A 20996-nucleotide genomic window follows, 5' to 3' on the forward strand; every position below is an offset into this window, starting at 1 on the left:
TGACCCCCTTGGAACGGACTGCCTACGTCCATCTCCACCCTTTCCTCTTCCTCCCTCCTTACCGGGGTGAACTGCATCTACTTACCTCTTTGATCTTCACGGGTTTCCTCTTGCTCAGAAAAAAATCCTCCCCTTCATCATGGCGCTGACCCTGTTCTGATGCAAGGTAGCAGTCTCTGCCGTGAGGGGAGCCCAGGACACACGTAAGTTACCTGTGAGTCCCTGAGCAGGAAGGGTAGAGAAAGTAAGGGCATCCAATGTGGCACCCACGTGGCCGAACAGACTTCATCTCTACCGACGGCCGTGAAGTTGGTTCTCCGATGGAGCCTATCAGAAACTATTTTCTTTTTCTCTAAAGTTAGGCATCGTTTGCCTGTGAAAATCAGTACGTGTTGCAGAATTCAGAGAGGTTTTACTTTCCCGTCGTATCTGAAAACCCAGAATGGGACGCTAGCCCAGACGCGTCCCCTTTCCTAACAGCAGAGGAAATTGTGCATCACGTAAGAACGTCCTACCACCGGCCCCGTCCGGGTTTAGCCACCGTATCGCCAGGGAACATGCTTGGCAGGGCCGAGCTGAGGATTTTGGCATTTTCATATTTCCTTTTGGCATGGCACTCATCAACCTGCCGTTCTGGGAGGCGCCTCCATGACGTATTTGGAGAATTCGAGCTGGCGAGGCGATGAGCTTTCAGAATTTCACCGCTGACTCCCTCGAAGGCACCGGGACTGGGGGATGCGTCACATCGAGCCTCGTTCTCTGTTCCTCCGTGCTCGTCTCGGGCCAGCCCGTTCCATTTGGTCAAATCCATCCCGGCCCAAAGACTCCCACACCTTGACTCTCCAACGCTAGGCGCATGCTCTGGAAGGGGGAAGAAGAAATGCAGGGGTTGGAGACCCGTCTGGAGACGGCGCTGCAGTTTTCGTCGACCTGGTTGTATTTACTTCAGGGTTTATAGGTTTTGCTTTGATCTTAGGCATGTTTAAGGGAGACACAAAAACAGCAAAGTCCAGGGAGATAAACCTCTTCATATCAATGCCTCATAAATAGGAGTTACAAACTATAACTCAGCCTCAGGAGGCTGTGGGAACAATCTCACCTGCTCCAGACTGCTTGCTTATGGGGGGTTGGGGGTGGTGGTGGAGAGGTCTCCAAGGGCTGTTGTAGCTGCTGCTTCACAGACAGACAGCTGAGCTGGAAGCCTGAGTCGACCCCTTACTGCATGGTGACTGCAGTCACACTACGTGATGCCGTGGGTCCTAGGTTTTCTTTCCGGAAAACGGGCACTTTTATGGTATTGACCTCCGGTAATCAATGCATACGCACTTGCTGTTATTTCTGTCATTCTCCCTCTGATGCCACGGCTTAGCACCCTGAGGCCTGAAGGCCAGGTGACATTATAACAGGCTGTGTAAGTCCTGCTTCCAACCAGCTTATCATGAGAGTGAGAACAGGGTGCTGAAGCAGCTATCTCTGTCTATAGAATGCTGTAATGATTACCTACCTCCTCTCGGCGATGAAGAGATCTGGAAAAGCTATCCCGAGCCTATTTAGTTGAGGTTTTACATATGGTTTGGTTTTAAAATGCACCGTGTAAAAAAAAACAAATCAGAGATAACTATATATTGATCAGCCCAACGGACTGGAAAAATGTCTCCAATGTCTGTTGAATGAAACAAAGCCATTGAACTGAGCCAACAGCAGTCACGCTTCTGTCCTATTAGAGCAGAGTTCCTACTTCTGACCTCACACCCTTGGGAGATACGGTCTCCTCCGGTCTGTCCTGGGCCTGTTTCTGTTAGATGGTGGGCAAGGGCAGTCAGGGTGTGCCCACGCTTGCAGGTGTGGGCAAAGTTTGGGGGGGGAGGGCACATTAAGGCCAAGACGTGGCTGCAGGTGAGCCTTCTGCAGTACCCACCCTGTGTGCTTGGGATTTTCTTGTGGCCAATCAATCATCTTGGTTTTAAGAATGAAACAATCAAACAAAAAGAGGGCTCAGTCAAGTCAGGTCACAAGCTAAGGGGGTCATTCCCATCACATTCATGCCGGAGATGAACACTCCTCCGGAAGAAAGGGACACCTGGAGGGGGGAAGTAACTTGTCTGGGACCGGGACTTGGAAATGGAAGCGCTTGCTCTTGGCGCCCCCTCTATATATCCCCCCAAATAGAGCCCCGTCAGCCCCCGTTTAAATGCTCTTTGTCAGTGCTGCTCATGGCAGGCGAGGCTGCGGGTAGAGGGAGGGGAATTCAGGAAGGCTGGCTTAGAAATCATTCTGCCACAGTCGTTCTGTTTCCCGATCCCAGAACAGAGCTCGCCCAACAGGATTATTTTTCGGTGTGTGGATTTATTGAAGATGTACTACAGAGGTGTGCGAACCGCCTCCGGTTTGGTAATAATGCCTTTAAAATAAGTCGTGTTTGTGGAAAGGAGTGGAATTTAATTAGCTTGGCTCCGACCCCAGAACATGCAGGAGGAACGGCGTGCAGCGTGGAGCAGAGAGAGTCCAGGCCGCGGTGTGGGGGTGAAAGGGAAAGAGATCTCCCCTGGGTTTTATCTAGGTGCTCGGGGTGACGGTTTCCCCCAGAATTCTCCGGGTGCCTGGACGCCCTGGTTCCCTCGTGTGTGTGTAGACGGCACATCATAGATCTGAATGCGGTCGGCCACTGGGTGGTGCACCCCAGCAGGACGTGTTGAGCCCGTTAGCTTTGTGCTGCACCCCGGTTCTTGGAGGCTTGACAAGCAGTAGCTCAGGTATCAAGCCAAGAAGATGTAGGTTTCCCGTTCTTTGAGGTTCACCCGCGGCTCTCTAAGTGGGAATGTGCTCTTTCCACGGCACAGCCTCGGAAGGAAGGGCTACCCAGCCCGGCCGCGTCAACCGGCCCGGTCTGTGATCTCCGAAGCCAAACGACGAGACACGATTCCGGGGGAGCTCCTCGGAAGATTCCCCCCAGACCGCATGCAGCTAGTCTGTATAACGTGACCCCCCACTGCCAAGGCGGATGAGGCTGCTTGTTTTTCAGAGCGGAAAGCGGGACCAGCCAGGTGAACCCCGGAGCTGGCTTGCCAGATTCTGAACAGGTGGCGGAGGGAGAATCAGACCGAAAGCCCCCAGATAGTCTCTGTCCACCTTGAAATTTTGTCTTAAAAAATGAGTTTTCAAGGAAAAACTAAGCCGAAGAGAATTTGACATCTCACGGTGTCCGTGATACCGTCAGATCTGCCTGTCTTGTTGCTGGCAGGCGTGAGGGTGTCCTGAACCCTTGGGGAGCCTGGTCTTCGGGGAACGGTGTGTTCGTTCTTCCCAGACTGCTCGCTCTCACGGCGACTGAGCAGTACGTTGTATTCCGGTGTCTGCCCTCCGCTCCAGAACTGGCAGCCGTTCAAAAGAAGGTGACCTTGTTCTGATGTAGATGGGTCTTTGGAGAATGGCGTGGAGTAGTGAGACCTCTCCATAATTTAAAAACTAAGAAAAGCCCTTCTCCACTTTCTGCATCGAAGATTAAGTTAGGGTTGGTCTTCTCTCACGCACACAGCTCTTAGCAGTGACGCCCCAGCTGTGCAGTGTATGCGAATACCCCAGAGGGCTTGGGAAGAGGTTCCTACACTCCACTCCCCGGGATTCTGGTTTAGGGGGCTGCGGGAAGGCCCCCCAGAATCTGCGTTTGGATGAGAACTGCATGTGATGCTGCTGCTACAGGTGGTCCCCACGGACGACCCTGAAACTGGAGCTAGAATCTGTTGGTTCGAATCCCAGCTCTGCCGCTCTTCGTCTTAGCGGCCTTGGTCAGGTTACTCAACCGCCCTCCCTCTCGCTCTCCCCGTTCGGTGTGGAAGGAATAGCAGTCACGCCTCACGGGGTCGCCGTGAGGACTCAGTCAGTTAGTCTAGATAAAGTGTCTAGACAGCAACCTGGCCTCTTCACTGCCCGGTGCACGGGGGCTAGGTCGGCCCAACAAATACATGGATGCCGTGAAAGAGACTGTTTCCGTCAGATCGCTACCCTAATATAGTGTTGAGAGCAACTGAGGGATATATTGCGTTATGTTGGGGTGTTGGGGAAGAGGGGTGGGACTCAGTTATTTTCATTTTATTTTTCTATAAACTATTTATTTTTATTGAGTTGATTGGGGGCGGTGTCGGCTGATAGACTTGTATAGGTTTCAGGAGTACAGTTCTCTAGTTCGTCATCTTTATACTGAGCTGCGTGTTCTCCACCCCAAAGTCAAGTCTCCTTCTGTCACCGTTTACTCCCCCTTTCACCTCGTCTGCCCCTCCCCACCCGCCTCTCCCTCGGCGAGTCACCCTACGGTCGGTCGGCTGTGTCCCTGCGTCATTGAACAGAGCGCTTCAGTGGCCGCCGTCGCTCCTAGGATAACAGCCAGACTCCCGACTGCGGTCTCTAGGGCCCTGCAGGCCTGGCCTCTGCTTCTCCAGGCTCGTCTCACACCATCCTTTTCCTCGTTCCCTGTGAGCAGCCACCTTGGCTCTTCTTGGGGTTTCCAGAGATGCCACACTCCTAGCGCAGGTCCTTAGCGTGTATCACTCGCTACCTAGGTCTCAGACATTCCTCTCGTCGTTTTCAATCCACTCACTTTTACCCTCTCCTTAGAGCTTCTTCCAGGATACATTTCCTCGCCTCCGTGAGTCTTTTTATGGTTTGTGTCTTCAGACCTCTACGACAGTCATACTTGCATAAATTTGCCTCTTCTAACTCAAGTCGTTACTCTGTAAAGCAAAAAGCTATGTTAAGTTGTTGGTTACTAGCCCAGTGTTTGGCATACAAACTCTCATTAAATATTGGTGGATAACAAAGAAATGGTTACATTTTGGTTGAGGGAAGGCCTGATTGGAATGACATGTTTCTGCATAAAAATGGCGGTGATTTGGACAGTCTCGGGAAGGCGGGAGGGCCTAAGGGTATGGGTCCCTATGTCCCAGACATACGGTGGAGACACCCTGAGCTACCCACAACCCAGCGAGTGGTGGCAGTTTGGACAGAGCTGAGAAAGAGAGCCAGTGTTGGATTTGGGAGTTGGACTTGGGTGCCCGAGAGGCAGAACGTGGGTGAGAATTTCTCCCCAAGCTCACAAGGAGACAAAGCGGAAACCCAGGGTTCGGTTCTTGAAAGAACAAATCCAACACCGAGATCACTGGGCCGGCACCGGGCACTCGGAGATGGATGGACATGGGTCAGGACTGAGAGTGACTTAGGAATCAAGGAGCCCAGGCCCCCACTGCTTGTTAGGCAGTGGGTGTGTGGTACATGGGCAGTTCACCTTGGGTTCAAGAGCCAGAGACGTACAGAGAGCAGGTAGGTCTCAGCCCCACAAAGACCGGTCTATCATGCATGGTTTGTGGCTTGCCGAGACCTTTGGGGAAGAGAAGGTTTGTGACGAGTGGGCACAGAATAGTTTTCTTTCCAAGTTAAGCCAGAATCTCAACCTTCTTTGACACCTGCCATTTTCAGTCGCTCTCTGCGGAACTGAGTGAGGGCTTCCCCCTAGACCCACCTGTGCCTTTAGGGTCCTCTGAGCCCATGCTGGGTTTGACCAGGCCAGGGAGCCATTTATTGCTCAGTGGTGCCCCCTGCTGTGGAATAGGAATGTAGCAGCACCTCTAGAGTTCGTGACATTAACTTGGGTCATGCAACGGGGAGAATTTGGAGCAAGCAGAGGAGAATTCTGAGCACTTGTCAATGGGCTGAGCAAATCCAGGACTTCCCCATGGAGATCCCAGTGTTCGGGATGCCGTGAGGAGGAGTTGCTAATGCAGAGAAGAAGCGGGACCTAAGAAAGACTGTGCTTTAAAATCTTCCACACACTTCCCGGCGTAATTACTTCATTCCAAAGATGTGCTCGGAACCATCACAGTCCCCTCGGAGGAATGCCATTGCAGACTTTTATTTGGGGGCTTTCGGGGCCGTTTAGATGGCAGATATTTCCAAAGGTATCCAAGGCATTCTTAGGAGAACTTAACAGTAAGTTTTAACGGGGAGTAGAGGCACAGGAAGAGCTGTTTATTTACTTCCCCAGAAGGAATCGGAGTGTGGATCCTCCCAGAACCCCATCCCCACCCCGTCCTCCCAGCTGGGATGCACCCTGGCGTGCACGCCTTTCTGGCCGTGTGAGCACGCCAGGGTGCATGTGCAGTTTCTGTGCACAGTAAGGCGGTTACATGCTATTTTTTTGAGCCAGAGCTGCACGTGAAGGGAAGGAGGGAAAAAGCAAACTCACCATCAAACCACAGCGGGGAGGGGGGGAGAGATGAGATTGCAGCCGATTATGGGTCTGGCAGCAGATGCTCCACACAGATCCAACTCGCCGCAGCCTGTCTGTTTCCATGGCAACGGAATCAGTAATTATTGAGCCCGGGCTCTCTCCCCTCCTTTCTGCCAACCAGGTGGAGGCTGATGAATATGAACTATCCCCGGCCCATCACCAGCTTTCTTTCTTTTTCTTTCTTCTTCTCCCTTTTTCCCCCCTTCTTTTAGTTCCTTATAAAATAAAAGTGAGGGTATTGAGGCGTACACCAAGCAGGGGAGCTCTGTGTTGACTGGCAAAAGCCATCAGGCACTAACGTGGAAGCGAAGTTATATTTTTCCTCCTGCGATAGTATATAAGCAGAGAGAGAGCTCTTCCTAGAAGAGCGGATTGATCTCTGAAGATGCTACATAAACGAGCAGGAGTTTCCCTGAAACGGAGGCTCCCTTTGATTGGCCGATCTCGCCGCCACTCCTGCCAATCGCAGCACCCCTGGGCTCCAGCTCCATAAACATAAGCACAGCTCCATGCTCGTCCTCCCGGACTTGAAGTGTCTGCCAGTCCAAGGTGTGCGGCGCGTCTCCATTCACATGGCTCAACTGGAAACCTGTTTCGCCCACAAGCTTTCTCAGGAACCGGCTGGCGTTCCCGCACAGCGTCCTTCTGGGGGACGACTCTAAGTCATTGGGCGGCGGCGGCCGCTTGGGAAGCAGCAGTGTTTGGAGTTGGGAAAGATGCACTTACGGGAGCTTGGTGAGTAAACCTCTTGCCTTCCACATCTGTCCAGCGCTGGTATCAGCAGCCTGCGCTCAGAGGTAGCTTTGTCCTATTGTCTTGCAGAGGAAACTCTGAACTGGAGCAAGCTCGTGCGTGGGAAGCACAGGCAGCCCAGGATTCCGTGATGTGTGAGCTTCCCTGTGGCAAAGGCTGCGTGCAGGGCTGGGGTATGAGTATGGTCGGATTTGTAGTAGATCGTGTGTTACACTCGGACATCGGCTGGTCTAGTTGGGATGCGTGTGAGGAGTGGAGTTTTTTGCTTTGCTTCCCCGGGTTAGCGATCCATTTCCAAAGACGGGGCTTTATCACTAAATGTACAGGAGTCGTTGCAGGGAAGAGAGAGAAGGATGCAGGCACTGAGCCCAGCGGCGAGCCGCGAGCTGCTCGACTGTGCTGCCGGTGTTTGCATTGTGAAGAGAGATGTGATTACAATGGTCTGTCACACCGCTCTTCAGACCCCCAGCACAAGGAAGCATCTCCCCTGCGTGTGCTGCTCTACTTGGCTCTGGAAATGTGCCACCGAGCTGGGCAGCCTCCCTTTCTTTTCTCATGAAAACAGTCTCCAAATTGAAATATGTTCTCTCTCTCTTTAAAAAAAAAAAAAAAAAAAAAAGATTAATTGCAAAGGGGTGTTGTGCATTCAGACAAATCTTAGCTGTCAGAAATCATGTTGCAAAATGACTCTGTTTTGCATCCTTATTAAACCTCCTGAAAACCAGAAAAGGTTTGCAAAGTTATATCCAAGGATTGGCTCTTTGCCAGGGGAAATGGATGCTCTGAGCTACTGCTCTGTTCCCCCAGGGGGGTTCATTTTCTGACACTGGTGATGAAATTTTCAATTTCGTCGGATGGAAGCAGGAAGAATAAGACAGCGTGGTTGTAAACAGGCAATGGAGAGCTAACGTGTAGAAGGGGAAACTCTTTGCCTGTAGGGACGCTTCTAGCTGCAAACTTAAAAATACATGCAGCCAGACAGAACTCGAGCACGGCATAGGTTTCCAGAGGAACTACCGTCCTTCCGACCGACCGTGGAGAGCACTGTCTCTGGTTGGGGTTCAGGGAGTGGGGGCTGAACCCGGGGCTCCTATCTCTGCCCGGGAACGTCCGCCAGTGTCTCTGTCTGCCGGTTCTTTATAGGCTTTATCCCTGCTACTTCTTTTATTTTTTTTAACGTGATTTCCTATCTTTTGTGCCAGGACTTGATGTCTTCTTCTATTTACAGTCCACTTGGGTTCAAATAACAGAGAGGAAAAGAGGGGGGGGGAGCATTTGTATCTGGTTTATAAAGAAATGCACATGAAGTAGTTGTATAGGGACGTCTTCCTGGCTTGTCCTTTAAAACAATGTCCTTTGGACAGAAGAGAGTGTTGTGGGTCTTCACACGGCTCTAGAATGCAGTGTGCCGGGTCCTCGACAGGATCCGGGAGGACTGGGTAAAGGAAACACAGAGGGAGGCAGGTTCCGCCTGGAGAAGGCTTGCCCGGGAGAGACCTCCACGTCATGTGAGCCTTGAGACAGTGGGCTAATGCCCCAGGAGGAGAGGGACGGTCTCCTCGCTGTGGGTGACAGCACTCAACCTAGGGGGAAGCCAGCCCCTTGACCAGGTCGGGGACTCGTGCGTCAGCCGAAGACCTGTCTAGAACTGCAGGCGGGGCCTCCCGACCAACGGTCGGCAGGTGTGCACAGGTGAGCCTTCTGGCTGCAGCGCACTCCTCGGCACACCTGGAGGCAGGCACGCTCGGAGGCAGTATGGTTCCCGTGGCTCTGCGCCGAGTGACGGTCACCTCATCAGAACGGCCCTCCATCCTGTTCTCGGTTCCTCCTCCCCCCCGTCGTGTCCCTGCACGCGAGCGAGGCCCTGGCACCTGTTGGCAAGGACGAGAGAAGAAACAGCCTTTTATGGAAGCCGTAAAAACGCTAAAAAAAAAAAAAAAAAAAAAAATTAATAGTAGTTATTAACCTATTTTTGGATCATGGCAGTCGAAGAACTTGCAAGCTAGGAAACTCTCCCCTGGGCCTCAGGAAATACATTTAGGCGTAATCATGAAGCACTTTGATGACAGCTCATTTCAGGGTCAAGGAGGATCTCTGTCCCGGGAGAACAGCCAAGAATTTATTACACCCTCAAGTTCAGCGTTTCCTCATTGCACGTGGGTTCCCTGTCTCTGCCGCAGCCCCTCTCGGTGACCCGCTGCCCCGGGCCCGCCGTCAGCACCTGGACAAGGCCCCGGGCGTTCTCAGCGGAGGCTCAGCAGCGACACTAGGACTTGGTGGTTTTCTCTCACCTGAGCTTGGAGGGTTGGTGCAACTAGAATTATGGGACTTGCAAATGTTCTTTCGTCTTCAGGTTTGTTTGTGTTTTTTTTGGGGGGGGGGGTTTGTTTCTGTTTTTTTTTGAAGATACTCTGTTTCCCACAGAGGCTGCCCCCCATCTGCATTCCCACCAGCAGTGCACGGGGGTTCCCTTTTTTCCACACACGTGCCAACACGCATTGATGTCAGCCATTCTGACAGGCATGAGGTGATATTTCACTCTGGGTTAATTTGCATTTTCCTGATGATTAGCCCCCCTGTGTGCATTGCAGCGCTGTTTACAACGGCCAAGATCTGGAAGCAGCCCAAGTGCCCATCAGTAGATGAGTGGATAAAAAAGCTGTGGTATATTTCTACAATGGAATACTACTCAGCTGTAAAAAAAAAAAAAAGGGGGGGGGGAGGGAGAAATCTTACCTTTTGCGCCAGCATGAATGGACCTGGAGAGCATTATGCTAAAGTGAAATAAGACAGGCAGAGAAAGACAAAAACCATACGATTTCTCTCCTATGTGGAATCTAATGAACAAAATAAATGAACAAACAGAATAGAAACAGACTCATAGATACAGAGAACAGACTGCCTGCTGTCAGAGGGGAGGCGGGTTGGGGGACTGGCTGTAACAGGTGAAGGGAGTAAGAAAAAAACAGAAAGCACTCAGACATGGACCACAGTGTGGTGATCACCGGAGGGGCAGGGGGTGGGGTGGTGGGAGAGCAGAGAGGGGGGACAGATGGTGACGGACAGAGACTGGACTTGGGGTGGTGGACACACAACACAACATACAGATGGTGTGTTACAGAATTGTACCTCTGAAACCCGTATCATTTCATTAACCAATGTCACCCCAATAAATGCAATAAAAAGAAAAAAAACTGTTCTTTCAGGCACCAGAGCTAACCGCACCCTTGTCACTGATCTGTTCACGCCTGAGGAAGGGCTTCTTCCTGCTGCCTCTCCCTGGAATTTGTAGGATGTGGGACATAATAGAAAGATTAAATGTAGCGATATAAGAAAAATGGATTCCCCTAGGTCTTCAGGCGACCATCAGCATTGCAAGGTGCAGACAGCTAAGTTGAATCCGGTCCCTGACATGCAGCCCTGAGATTTGGAGAGGCAGAATTCCCCCCTCCCCCAGCCGCTGGAATAAAACCAGGCATGACAGGAATAGCTAACCTGCCGGGAGCGTTTACTGTCTGCCAGGCACCCTTCAATACATTTTAGGGGGGGGGGGGTGTGTGATAACTCACGGAGTTTTTACAACAGCTGCAACGGGACTGTTTGTATACCTGTTTTCTGGATGGGGACATTGAGGCACTGGAGCATTAAGGAGCTTGCCCGTGTTTCTCCAGAGAGGAGGGACCGGCAAGCCCGAGGTGTTGTTCGCACGCTTGTCAGCTTCCTGGGTGCTGCATTCGTGCGTGTGGGGGGGGGGGGTGTGAGTAGGGGAAGGGGGTCCCCTCGGCTCTCAGTCTGTCTGATGGAGTCAGGCCACAGGGAGATGAGTTTGGCAGTCACCGCAACAAGTCAGATTACAAAGCAATGTTGGGCTGGCTAGGTGAATCATTCATAATGCCATTGAGGAAAAGAAACTTGAGTTCGGTGAAAACTCGTCACCGAAAGGTCCCCGTGTTCCCCCTCGCGTTACTGTGTGGCACGCTGTCTCATTCTACATAGCGTTTATTCGACTGGTGTGAACTGGGTCAGAGTCTGAATGAGACCAGCGCCCCCTGAGCCGTCTGTGAGAGGTGGGAGGTCACCCATTCCATGGCTGTCCTTTGCTTGCATTTGCCGGGAGTGACTTGCACGTTTCCATAGCAATGATGAGGGTCATGAAGGGCCAGGAACAGCAGAGCAGCCGGTTTGGGAAGGTGGGTGACTCACGATGGCTTCAGGGACCACCAGGGCTGCCGTGCTTTCTGAAGACCTTGTAAACAGGAATGGCGGTCCCCGATCATAAAGGCGTCCCAGGTGGTGACAGTGACTCTACGTTGAGGGAGGCACTGAAGACTCAGATGAGTAGGCCTGGAAATCATTGAGCAACAGGGTTTTCAAATCGTGCCCCTCAGAAGGGGGGGGTGACCGGAGAAGTGGAGAGGGGGCATGTGAGTCCTCCACCCCCAATTCCACCTGAACATCTCTGTTTGTATCTGTTTTATCAGCTGGCCTTCTCACTGACATCTTATTAATTAAAAATGAAAGAGAAGGGGTTAGGTTGCTAAAACAAAAAGTTATTAATTTCAGAATGTCCAGTTTGACAAAATATAGAACTGGAGACCAGAGCTTTAAAGCAAGATCATATTGTTAGGCAAAAAATGTGATCTGTCGGGGTCCTAGCGGTCGGTTTTAACAACATGGGTTATTTGCTGTGTGTGCCCAGCGAGGCATACTTCCTACCATTACTCTGGGTATGCGTGCAGGTGGAAGACAGTTTTACTACTATTCGAAGAATAATGTCCTACAGGGACACCATGACAGATGTCTTTCTGAGGCCAGCACTGTCGAGAAATAAAATGCAAGTTACGTATGGAATGTCAGTGTTTTTGGTCATCACATTTGAAAAGTTAAAAAAGAAACAGGTAGGTTAATTTTCGTAATATATATGATTTCACCTAGTATCTCTAAGATATCTATTTCAATTCTCAACTTAAAAATTATTAACAAATATCGATACTCGGGTTTTTCATGTGGAGTCTGAACATATATATATACTTTACACTTACAGCACGACTCCGTTTGGGTGCTGAGTTCTCACAGGAAATCTGTATTAGATTTCATAAAAATGTGCTGTTAATAATGTAGACTCACAGACACAAGTTGTTCCAAACAAACTTACATTTTTTTTTCCAGTAACTGGAGTTTCACATTTAAATGATCTAAAATTCAGTGAAATTTCAGACTGAACTGTGCAGTCCCAGCAGCCACATGTGTCGAGGTTTCGATAGCCACCTGTGGTCAGGGGCCGCTCTACTGGCCAGTGCCGTGGCGGTCTCCCGGAGAACTCTCCCCAGGCACCAGGCGGGCGCCTCTCTCACCTCACGGCGTAGCCGGGCCCCGCCTCTCTCTCACGTCCGTGACATGACATGCCTGGAAGACTTGCTCCAGGAACAGAGAGAGAACTGAACCGCAGTCCTCACCAGCAGGCTTACCTTCGGCTTTAACCATTGTCTACAGCAGGGGTCGGGAACCTACGGCTCGCAAGCCAGATGTAGCTCTTTTGATGGCTGCATCAAAAGACAAATCTTTAATAAAAAAAAAAAATTATAATGTTAAAAATATAAAACATTCTCATGTATTACAATCCATTCATTTCCTACCGCTCATGTTCATGGTTGCGGGTGGCTGGAGCCAATCACAGCTGTCCTCCGGCACAACACCAAATTTTTATTGGATAATGTGTCATGTACACGGGTCGTTGTATGGCTCTCACGGAATTACATTTTAAAATATGTGGCGTCCGCGGCTCTCTCAGCCAAAAAGTTTCCCGACCCCTGGTCTACAGCAAACACCACGTGGGGGACAGCCTTGGTTTCTCCAGTACACTGTCTGACATGGAAAGAGTAAGAGGGTGTGCCCTCCTACAGCGGAAGGTCAGTGGTCACCATCTGTGGCATTTTCCAGTCCCCAGAGATCATGGCCCTGCCTCTCACAGCGCTTTGGGTCTGTGCCCCACAACTCAGTATGTTCAGGGAACACGGGTTTAATTTTAACACCAAGCAAGCAAACCATGATTGAGAAAGTAATTCTGCTGCAAACAGGTAATTTTCTATGAAGACAAGTATAAATTGAGACTCAGGGATGATTTAATTGCTGCTGGCCTGTTATTCAATTCTGCAAATTTTGTTTGGCTTGATCATGTTGACTAAGGCGTTCTTCCAGTTAATGTGGTCATAACATCCTTACCTTCAACATCAGATAGTATTCCTATTTTTCCACTCCGCCAAATTTTTATTTTTATTTTTTTATGTGAAGCCAGCCATGAAAACGTCATCAACCTCTTCAATAACTAGATCAAAATCAAACTGCAAAGTCTTCTCAGAGGCATCTGGTCCCAGGCTCCTAAAGAAGTCCTATAACATGGATGGTATCAGCCAGATTTGCAAATGGATAAATAAAGCTCATGTCAAAAGCGTGGTCCACTAAACCTCCCACTAATAAAGAGCTCTTTTAGAAACTCCATGAAACACTGAGAAAAACAAAAGAAATATGACCATACAGTTTAATACCACCCCTGTATCAGGTGTGGCTTATGGTCCAGCTCGACCCATTTCCAGTATGCTGGACCGTGTCCGCAAGGACTTAAAGCCTTGTGTCATTGAGCATTCAACAAATGTTTGTTGGATGGAATTGGGTGGGTCTTTGTGACTTCTTTCCTAATCTTGCCACTTCTTTCTTTTCATGCCATGACTTAACCCCCTTTGCTGAGGCCGCACTGGCAGACGAGACAGATGAACCCACTGGCAGCATTGGAAGGGTGAGAGGACCGACTTTGGGAATCTGCTGATAACCTGGCCAGGCCAAGGTTCTCGCCCACTCAGACATGAGTGAGGCGAGCACCATGGGGTTCCAGGGAGCACGGAGAAATAGCTGTCCGTTCCATAAGTTGTGTGATCGTTGCGACAACTGTCTTTGCGTGACCACCGGATTTTGAGGCCCACTGATCGGCTAGCTTATTTAAAGCCACCTGCAATGTAGAGTTGAAGGGCCAGGGAAGTATCTGTATAGTCAGCAGAGCAGTCATCTAGAGTCTGAGGCCCTGGGTGGTTGTCTCTGGTTTAGCAGCTGAATTCTGCAAGGCGCTTAACCTTCCTGCCCCTCGGCATCTGTCTCCACACGGGTAATGAAGAGTGTAGCCTTGGCGTCTTGCAAGGTCACACGCGTGTCAAGCTTCCCAACAGCTGATTCTCTGGGGCTCACGCTCCGTGGATCACAGCAATCTTGCACGCTGTACTCAGATGGAGCCTTGGAACCCTCCTTGGAACAGCAGCCACTTCCGAGCTACCCGAACTGGCTTACAGCCGACACTGATTTTTCCATCCCTTTCCCGTGTCCTCTCCTCCGCTCCGTGCCTCGTGCGAGACGTTGGAAGGCGCGCAGAGGAAGTTAGCATCAGGGTGCATGCAGGCTTTCGGGCTCGGGGAGCGCGGGCTCCTCGCTCACCTTCGCTCAGCTGCTCTGGGAGGCGTTGCCATCTGACAAGGTGGGGTGCAAGCCTGGCGCTTGGGAGCTCACTTCTCTGTTCCTTTGAGCTGCCAGTGATGAGAGACCTGTCAAGGAGAGCAGTTCACTGGCACCCTTCCCAGACCTGGAAGCATAATGAAATAAAGTTTCATCCTGACTTGGTTGGAATTGCAGCTGAACGTTTGAGATAGCATCTGGGGCGGTTCTAACATCATCCGTTTGCCTGTTTGGAAAGAAGCACCCATCGGCTAATGGAACTCAGGCCTTCGGTCCGGTAGTCCAAGTCAGGGCCTCATGGGAGAGGTTATTCTTAACTAGAGCCGGCCAAGCCACGCGTCCCGGCAGGTAACCCAGAGCCCACTCACGTCTAATGGGCCGGCAGTGTGAAACCTGCATTTTCAGGAACTTTATCAAACCAGGACCTGGTCTGAAAGCCGCCACTCATAGACCTGGACCTAGTTAAGATTAAGGGTGCAGTCCGAGGCTCGGGCTCTGCAGATGCTATGGCCCTGGCTTTAGAGTGTGGTGGGGGTCAAGGGGAAAAAGCCCTTCCTCTAGATGCCGTGAACCAGGCTCAACTGACCCTTCGAGGTAGAGCCAGGGAAGTTTGCAAAGACCACCCCTGACGGGCAGTCCCTCTGCCCTCTCGGAAATTCCCCGAATGTTACAGCCATGACTCCTTACCCTCCCTGAACCTTGGTCTGCTCCTCTGCAGAAAGGGGAGTGCTGGTGCGTTTCTCACGGGGCTGCTGACAATGAACACTAGAGTGAAGTCTCTGTGAGTGATTAGTCCGCCGTGTGCCTTGCACAGAGAGAAGAGTAGGATTATACTCCTTGGGCAGAAGACATTTGTTTTTCAAATCTCACCAAATGTCTAGCTCAGCTCTGTGGCTATGGATGGTTCTCTAATGGGACAGCCAGGGTGTCAGGAGGGTGTGTGATACATGACTCAACCCTGCTAGCTCTGGGGCCCCCCGGGGAGAGTAGAGCACTGTGCCCGGAATCAGGTTGGGGGGGGGGGAGTCCCAGCCTAGCCACCGCTGACATCTTCTCTATCACCCGTTAGTCAGTCTTGTTTCTCATGGATAAAATGCACATCATATCTACTCTACCCGACGTATGGAATGAATGAATGGCTGTACCCCACGTGCTTTGTGCATTCGTCACATAAGGTGTTGCTCTTGTTATTTTAAAGCTGATATCTCCTAGCAGCTCAACCTTGTTTATTGAGGAAGAATAATTGGGAACACGTTTCTGGAGCCAGAACAGAAGCTCCCAGGTGGTGATGTGCACTTACTTCCCTGATTCCGGAAGCCGGTTAAGATCAAAGAGTGGTGCGCCTCTAGGCAGAGGCCTGGCCTGGCCGCTTTCAGGAAGGCTGGGACCGCCGGGAATAACTGGTCCCTGCAGACAGCCCGTAACTCTTTCTGGATAGCCAAGCCGTAGCCATCCGGCCCCAGATTGGCCTGGCTTCCTCTTTGCTTTGGGAGATGTGCACCTTTTTGGTTCTTCCATGTGCAGGTTCCCAGCACTGCTCGGTACCTCCCCTCCCTGCCCTGTCCCCTGAGCCACGCCCCGCAGGCCCCTGAATAATGCAGTCCATCAAGAGACGAGAAGGTTGGACATTGTTGCATTGGGTTACCTGTATAGGGCAACCCCCTGGCATCCTGGATCTTGAAGAAACCTGAGTCCTGGGATGGCAGATGGGTTCCATGTGCTGACAGCGTGGGTCACTGGTGCTGGTTGTTGGGGGGGGGGAGCTTCCATCTGGTCTCACCGGGTGCATGGGCAGAGCAGGAAGGATGGTGGCAGGTAGTTCCCTCATTACAGGGAGGGAAGCAAGGCTCAGGGCAAGTCATTGACTTGCTAACAGGTCTCCGTTCACATGTCCCTGCTCCCTGAATTGCTTCAACAACCAGTATTTGCTGAATGCCCAGTTCTAGGCTCCGGTATTATCTCTGAGCAGAGATGATCTGTGAGCATGTAGGATTAACCTGCACGGACATTTATTTTTCAGGCAACCATTAGCCTCAAAACTGAAATTGCCCAGAGTATAGAAACTAAAATAAAAAAAAAAAATTTAATTCCAACAGGCTACAGTTACTTACATAATATTCACTCATGTATTTATGAGTTCTCCTTCGCATTCATTCCCATGCCCGTTCCACCAAGAACAAATAACCCCTCCCCAAAGCTGGCTTCTGGAAGGTTCTTTGAAAGCCACCTGGAAGCAGTTGCTGAGAACACACAGGCCAGTGGCTGCCCTCGCCACCCGCCTTGCCCCCCGGGCTGCGGCGCGGGCGCGGAGTCATGGACGAGATCACCAAGGAGAACCGAACCGTAGAACCGCGCTCGAGAGCTGGGCACGATCCTCGTGGTGTAGAGCAGCCCACAGGTTGGCACCCAGACGGACCGAACACTTCCCGCTGGGCCAGACGTCTCTGAACTGTTCGCATTGCCAAGGGAGGAAGAATTCGCAACCGTGGCGACAGAGAGAGAGAGAGAGAGAGAGAGAGAGAGCCGTTGTCATGGCGTGTCGCCGGGGCAGAGGTATAAACGGCAGTGGATGAGACAGTGGCTCAGCCCCAAGTCAGAGCGCCGTGGTCAGGGGACAGTGGTCACCCCAGCTGTGTGGGGAGGTCCGTCTGTCTCCCGCCCCTGGGGTAACCGCCCTTCATAGGCGCGCCCCCAGCCGCTGTCTGCAAGGCCAGAGCCGTGTCAGAAACATCCGATTGGTGGTTATAAGCATCGTGTCCTCTGTGTACCAGGTACTCGACGGATACACAGGTTCTTCTAATGCATTTTACCAAATCTTTATTTAGGTTTTACTTTTAGTATCGCTATTATTTAAAAATCACTGTATGCAGTGATCCTTCAGGACGTACGTTTTTATTGAAGAGTGCCTCCCCCCTGCTCCGGGGGTGGGGGAGTGGGAATCACAGAGACTTCAGCGCGACTGCTAGTCTCTGTCCTTCTTCCCAGCCCGGTCTCGGGGGGGGGGGGGGAGGTTAGGAGCAATGTCAGAAGGCCCTCTGTCCCGTTTTACAGAGAAGTGAACAGAGGCGTAACGAGTTCGCTTATTACCCATCCAGGAAGTGGCAGAGCGAAGGGCATGTCCAGGCCTGTCCGATTCCCACGCCCACGTGCCCCATCTCGGCCTCACCGCTGGCGGGCTGACTTGGCTGATGCATTGGAAACCTGGTCTCCAGCTCCTGCTGGGGTGCTCAGTCCCCCGAAGAGACTGAGGACGTTTCGGGGGAGAGCAGGCGTGGGTCGTGCTAGGGTAACCCGTGTGTCCACTCTTGGCTTCCGCATGCATTTCAGAACAGACCCTCTGGAGCTGGGGACCCTCCCAACACCCCTCTGTCCCCCCTCCCCCATCAGACCTTCCGTGGCAGGCTGCCCAAAGTGTATAAACCTTCCTTGGGAGTCAGACCAAGGGATGCGGCACAGATCCTTCAACTAAGGATCCACAGATGCATCCCCACCTCAGGAAGAGATGCATTCCCAGTGACATCTTCCTCCTGGATGTAACAGTCATCAGCATTTGTAGTGTATTTGTTGTAATTGTACTTGTTCAACTCAGTCAAGAAGAATGTTTTTGGTTCAGCCTTCTGTTCACAGGAAATATAGTTTAAATTAGATTTTAGCACATATATATATATGTATATATATATATACATATATATATATATATATATGTTGTTTCAAAGACGTAGAATTATATATTGCTAGTTGACTTTTAAACATAGACCTCTGTATGGGTAGAATCTAGATCATGGGAAAATGGGAAGCGGAGTGGGAATCTCGTCCTGGGACAGGGGTTGGCAAACCACGACCCACAAGTCAAATCCAACCCACCGCCTAGTCTTGTAACTGAAATTTCCTAGAGCACGGCCATGCCCACTTGTCTGTGTGTGGTCTGTGACAGCTGTCCTGCTACCATGGCGTTGCTGGACAGCCTGTGACAGAGGCTGCTTAGAAAGCCTAACCTGATCGCGGTCTTCACATCAAGAGTCTGCTGACCCAACATGATGATGTAAAAACTTCCAACTGCTACAGGAGAGCTTATTCATGTATTCTTAAGTGAGTAATTATGGGTATCAAATTACTATTTATGGATGATAGATAGATAATATATGTATATAGATATTTCCAAGGATACATTTAAAAGTAATGTGATGGCTTTATTTTATTTATTTTTTATTTTTTATTTTTTTGTATTTTTCTGAAGCTGGAAACGGGGAGAGACAGTGAGACAGACTCCCCCATGCGCCCGACCGGGATCCACCTGGCATGCCCACCAGGGGGCGACGCTCTGCCCACCAGGGGGCGATGCTCTGCCCCTCTGGAGCGTCGCTCTGTTGCGACCAGAGCCACTCTAGCGCCTGAGGCAGAGGCCAAGGAGCCATCCCCTGCGCCCGGGCCATCTTTGCTCCAATGGAGCCTTGGCTGCGGGAGGGGAAGAGAGAGACAGAGAGGAAGGAGAGGGGGAGGGGTGGAGAAGCAGATGGGCACTTCTCCTGTGTGCCCTGGCCGGGAATCGAACCCAGGACCTCCGCACGCTAGGCAGACGCTCTACCACTGAGCCAACCAGCCAGGGCCATGACGGCTTTATTTTAAAATATTAATAGTGTAATACACTGAACATTCTCTTCTGTGCAACTGTTTCAAATTTGATAAAAAAAAAAAAAAATTCTGACCGTCAACTTAAAAATGTGTGACAGGTACACGGATTTTTTTTTTTTTAAATCAGAGGGTAAGGAGACCACAGCCCTAGGTGACAGGATCAGGGATGTGGCTCTCCACAGCTCAAGGCCATCCTGTGATGGATGGGAGCTTGTTTCTTTCTCGCAGAGCTAATCGGGCCCCGTGTGAGTGCTTTGGACGTCTCTCAGGCTGTTCCCCTGCAGCCCCAAGGGGCCTCTGATAGAAACCTGGGACTCTCCACAGGACATTGCCGAAGAGCGGCTGCTTAATGTCCAGTTCAGTCCTGTGGATGAGAAACATCCTCCCTGAGCCGCTGCACGGTCCCTGCCGTCCTCAGCCTGCTGGGAGATGGAAGGACCAGTAGGGCTGTCGAGGCTGAGCCTGCAGGATGGTGAGCCGTGTGGGCCCCCGCTGCACCGACGGCAGGCGCCCCCCCAACCCTGGAGGTATGAACCTGCCCGGTGACCTCGGCGCACGGTACGGGTTGAATTATGTCTTCCCCAAACAGAGGCATGCTGGTCTTAACCATCAGCGGGAGAACACACCTTGACAGGGGTAATCAAGTTAAACTGAGGTCCTCGGAACGGGCCCTAACCCTGGATGAACCGGTGTTCTATGTAAAGGGTCAATTTGAACACGGGGATGGACACGCATTAAGGAGATGTGAAGAGACACAGGAAGAAGACAGCCACCTCCCTGCAGGCCGAGGAGAGAGCCTGGGGCAGATGCTTCCGGCACAGTCCCAGGAAGGGCCACCCCTGCTGATGCCTTGAGTTCAGACTTCGGACCTCCAAGGCTGTGTCACAGGACATCTCTGTGGTTTAAGCCGTGCCTTCTGTGGAGCTTTGTTACGGCGGCCTTGCAAACGAACACGCGCAGTGGCTAAAACACGGACTCCCTTATAGATTTCCCAAAGCCCAGTGGTTTTGTGTTGAGTGTAGCTCCATGTTGAATATACTGTGTGACATGGGCCATTGGAAGACAAGGTGTTGTCAGTGTGTGTCTAAGACCTGGTCCTGGCCGCTAGCCCCCACCCCCCCTCTACAGTGGGTCAGCAGAGCAGTTAAGAGCTGTGTGACCGAGGGGCCCCAAATGGCCTCACTTGTTCCCCAAAACAATAACAGTACCAGCCTTTTTAGGTCATTGTAAAGACCAACTGACTTCACTTGTCACACTCTTAATATTCGGTGCATATTAAATGCTCCACCGTGAGAAAAGCTCATCGTATTGACCTCTGTGGAAGACCACCCCGGACCCACAAGTCACCTAGCAAGTACTGCCCTTATCATGCTGGCAGTTTTATTTATGAAATGACCATATCAATGTTTGAAGTGGGAGGGGGGGGGCAAAAATCTATGATTGTCTTTTCTTTCTCCTTTTTAATCCTCTTATTCTTAGAAAGACTAATATTTGAAAACAGCTAGCATGACTTACTAATCCTTTTTTTAAAAAGCCGTCACCCTGGTACCAGTTGGCAGTTATATTTCATCAGTCACCGGAGATCATGGATAAACTCTCTGGTCTTTTTACCCTTCGAGCTAATTAGGCTTTGGACAAACAGAGCAAGTCACAGAAGCCAAGCGCAGCTGACCAAACACATGGCAGAGAGTAAATTTGGTGGGTAAATAACGCGGAGCTTGGCTCTCTCTCCGTTATATTGCTTTTCGGTGTCCCCGGAATCTCAGCGGTCTTTCCTTCCCAGTAGCTGGTAGTCAGGTGTTTACAACCCTTCAAAGCAATAGGAAAATGCGAC

The 20996-nt window shown here is 51.1% G+C and overlaps 1 protein-coding gene across 9 annotated transcripts in view; it reads left to right on the top strand.

The window, feature by feature from the left end:
• The window catches only part of ELMO1 (engulfment and cell motility 1), a 505561-nt gene that overhangs the window by 365638 nt on the left and 118927 nt on the right, over nt 1-20996 (top strand). The window contains exon 1 of one of the 9 annotated variants that reach the window (XM_066353946.1): nt 6813-7015. The exons of the other annotated variants lie outside the window; for them this stretch is intronic. The gene's annotated coding sequence lies outside the window, so the exon portion shown is untranslated. Of the gene's footprint in view, nt 1-6812; nt 7016-20996 lie in introns of those variants that run through there. 9 annotated transcript variants of the gene reach the window in all.

Source organism: Saccopteryx leptura, chromosome 12 (assembly GCF_036850995.1).
Source record: "Saccopteryx leptura isolate mSacLep1 chromosome 12, mSacLep1_pri_phased_curated, whole genome shotgun sequence".
Taxonomy (NCBI): Eukaryota; Metazoa; Chordata; class Mammalia; order Chiroptera; family Emballonuridae; genus Saccopteryx; species Saccopteryx leptura.